The following is a 5,000-nucleotide window of genomic DNA, read 5'->3' as shown; positions in this document are numbered from 1 at the left end:
CACAACACACACCACTGCTTGCTCACACACACACACACCGCTCTCCCCGGCACCACACACCGTCACACACACACACACTGCTCACACACACACACACACCGCTCACACACACACCGCTCACACACACACACACACACCGCCTCACACACACACACACACCGCTCACACACACACACACCGCTCACACACACACACACCGCTCACACACTCACACACACACGCTCTCTCACACACACACGCACACTCACACACACACTCACACACTCTCGCTCACACACACACACACACACGCTCACCCACACACACACACACACACACACACACACTGCTCACACACACACACACTGCTCACACACACACACACACACTGCTCACACACACACACACACACACACACACACACACACTGCTCACACACACACACACACCGCTCACACACACACACACACCGCTCACACACACACACACCGCTCACACACACACACACACACCGCTCACACACACACACACACCTGCTCACACACACACACACACACACACACACACACACACACACCGCTCACACACACACACACACACACACACACACACACTCACACACACACACACCTGCTCACACACACACACACACGCTCACACACACACACACACCGCTCACACACACACACACACACCGCTCACACCACACACACACACACACACACTGCTCACACACACACACACACACACCGCTCACACACACACACACACACACCGCTCACACACACACACACACACCGCACACACACACACACACACCGCTCACACACACACACACACCGCTCACACACACACACACACACCGCTCACACACACACACACACCGCTCACACACACACACACACCGCTCACACACACACACCGCTCACACACACACACACACACCGCTCACACACACACACACCGCTCACACACACACACACACACACTGCTCACACACACACACACACACCGCTCACACACACACACACACACACTGCTTCACACACACACACACACACACCGCTCACACACACACACACTGCTCACACACACACACACACTGCTCACACACACACACACACACACCGCTCACACCACACACACACCGCTCACACACACACACACCGCTCACACACACACACACACCGCTCACACACACACACACACCGCTCACACACACACACACATGCTCACACACACACACACACACACACGCTCACCCACACACACACACGCTCACACACACACACACACACACATGCTCACACACACACACACACGCTCACACACACACACACACACACACGCTCACACACACACACACCGCTCACACCACACACACACACCGCTCACACACACACACACACTGCTCACACACACACACCGCTCACACACACACACACACACGTTCACACACACACACTGCTCACACACACACACACACACACACTGCTCACACACACACACACACACCGCTCACACACACACACACACACACCGCTCACACACACACACACACACACCGCTCACACACACACACACACCTGCTCACACACACACACACACACACACGCTCTCACACACACACACACACACCGCTCACACACACACACACACACCGCTTCACACACACGCACACAAACACACTCACTCACACACACACATACTCCTCACGCACACACACACACACACCACACACACACACACACCGCTCACAAACACCACACACACCGCTCACACACACACACACACCGCTCACACACACACACAGCTCACACACACACACACAGCTCACACACACACACACCGCTCACACACACACACACACCGCTCACACCACACACACACGCTCACACCACACACACACACACACACACCGCTCACACACACACACACGTTCACACACACACACACCGCTCACACACACACACACACACACCGCTCACACACACACACACACACACACCGTTCACACACACACACCGCTCACACACACACACACCGCTCACACCACACACACACGCTCACACACACACACACCGCTCACACACACACACACACTGCTCACACACACACACACACACACCGCTCACACCACACACACCGCTCACACCACACACACACACCGCTCACACACACACACACACACCGCTCACACACACACACACACACACACACACACACACACACACACACACACACACACACACACACACACACACACACACACACACACCGCTCACACACACACACACACACACACACACACACACCGCTCACACACACACACACACACACACACACACACACACACACCGCTCACACACACACACCGCTCACACACACACCGCTCACACACACACACCGCTCACACACACACCGCTCACACACACACACACACCGCTCACACACACACACACACACCGCTCACACACACCACACACACACCGCTCACACACACACACACACCGCTCACACACACACACACACACGCTCACACACACACCGCTCACACACACACACACACACCGCTCACACACACACACACACACACACCGCTCACACACACACACCGCTCACACACACACACACACACCGCTCACACACACACCGCTCACACACACACACCGCTCACACACACCACACACACACACCGCTCACACACACACCGCTCACACCACACACACCGCTCACACACACACCGCTCACACACACACACCGCTCACACCACACACACACACACACACGCTCACACACACACACCGCTCACACCACACACACACACACACACACACACACCGCTCACACACACACACCGCTCACACACACACACCGCTCACACACACACACACACCGCTCACACCACACACACGCTCACACACACACACCGCTCACACACACACACACACACCGCTCACACACACCGCTCACACACACCGCTCACACACACACACACACACCGCTCACACACACCGCTCACACACACACACCCTCACTCTCACACACGCGCTCACACACACGCGCTCACACACACGCGCTCACACACACACACGCTCACACACACGCTCACACACACACACACACCCGCTCACACACACACACACACCCGCTCACACACACACACACACCCGCTCACACACACACCCGCTCACACACACACCCGCTCACACCACACACACACACCGTTCACACCACACACACACACCGTTCACACACACACCACACACACACACCGTTCACACCACACACCGTTCACACCACACACCGTTCACACCACACACCGTTCACACCACACACCACACACACACACCGTTCACACCACACACCGTTCACACCACACACCGTTCACACACACACACCACACACACACACCGTTCACACCACACACCGTTCACACCACACACCGTTCACACCACACACCACACACACACACCGTTCACACCACACACACACACCGTTCACACACACACCACACACACACACCGTTCACACACACTGTTCACACACACACACCGTTCACACACACACACCTCACACACACCGTTCACACACACACACCGTTCACACACACTGTTCACACACACACACCGTTCACACACACACACCTCACACACACCTCACACACACACACAACGTTCACACACTATTCACACACACACACAACGTTCACACACTATTCACACACACCGTTCACACACACACCTTCACACACACCGTTCACACACACACCTTCACACACCACACCTTCACACACCACACACACACCTTCACACACCACACACACCACACACACACTGTTCACACAATTTTTAAAACTTTAAAAAAAAATTTTAGTGTTTATTATTACTATTTTTTTAAACAGATCGTTAAGCAGACAGATATTTTGTAGCTGTATTATTATTATTATTATTATTATTATACTCCTTAAATCAGGCCTTGTTCATTTTACAGATTTGCATTTTTATTTATAAATCTATAAAATGAGCCTCAACTACAAACTATTAAAGGAAACTGGAAGCTAAAGAATCGTACTAGTTTTCGATATGTAGCTACATGATGTCCATTTAGTCCAGTTTCACTTTGTTCATGTGTGACTCCATTCCAAGTTTCTTTTGGCTGTAGCAGCCATGCTAACGATGCTAGCACGCTACATAACCCCACCTTGCTCTTTGATCTGGCGGATCTGCCGCACCGCCTCCTTCAGGATGGCGATTTGTCCGGTTTGACGTTGAAGCTGTCGATGTCGCTGAGGTTAGCCGAGATCAGCTCTGCTAGCTCCTCGATGTATTTGCTCTGCTCTCGCCGGGCGCTTCTCACACCTGCGGGGGCACAAGAGTCAACGGTTAACCTGCAACACATCACCACACCACTAGATTACAACCGTAATGCTTGGTTTAAAGGGGCGTGGTCGCACTCCGAGGCCGGGCGTGTCACAGGTGGACAGACTGCGCCACGATCAGGGCACAAAGGCTCCATGGAGTTTTCCCCACACCACTCATCTTCTACTCATATCAGCACCTAGAGAGGGGGTAGAGAGAGAGAGAGAGAGACAGAGAGAGACAGAGAGAGAGACACAGAGAGACAGAGAGAGAGAGAGAGAGACAGAGAGAGAGAAAGAGAGAGAGAGACAGAGAAAGACAAAAAGAGAGAGAGAGAGAGAGACAGAGAGAGACAGAGAGAGAGAGAGAGAGAGAGAGAGAGAGACAGAGAGAGAGAAAGAGAGAGAGAGAGAGAGAGACAGAGAGAGACAGAGAGAGAGAGAGAGAGAGAGACAGAGAGAGAGAAAGAGAGAGAGAGAGACAGAGAGAGAGAAATGAGGGTCAGAGCCAAAATATTCCACCACAGAGCTGCTGAATTGTGGCTTGTGATTGGTTAGAATAGTTAAACAGTGCAGGTTTATATTAATGCACTTGTTCAAAGATGTTATCGTTTCTATGGCAACAGCTCATTCACAGGGATATAAGATGTATGGAAGCAGT

At 52.7% G+C, this 5,000-nt stretch overlaps 1 protein-coding gene across 3 annotated transcripts in view; it reads right to left on the bottom strand.

Annotated features, from left to right (window-relative positions):
• Nucleotides 1-5,000, bottom strand: part of LOC131366008 (nuclear receptor coactivator 3-like) — an 83,138-nt gene that overhangs the window by 26,158 nt on the left and 51,980 nt on the right. The window lies entirely within an intron of this gene.

This window comes from Hemibagrus wyckioides, linkage group LG15, assembly GCF_019097595.1.
Source record: "Hemibagrus wyckioides isolate EC202008001 linkage group LG15, SWU_Hwy_1.0, whole genome shotgun sequence".
Lineage (NCBI taxonomy): Eukaryota > Metazoa > Chordata > Actinopteri > Siluriformes > Bagridae > Hemibagrus > Hemibagrus wyckioides.
This window is presented reverse-complemented; position numbering and strand designations above follow the sequence as displayed.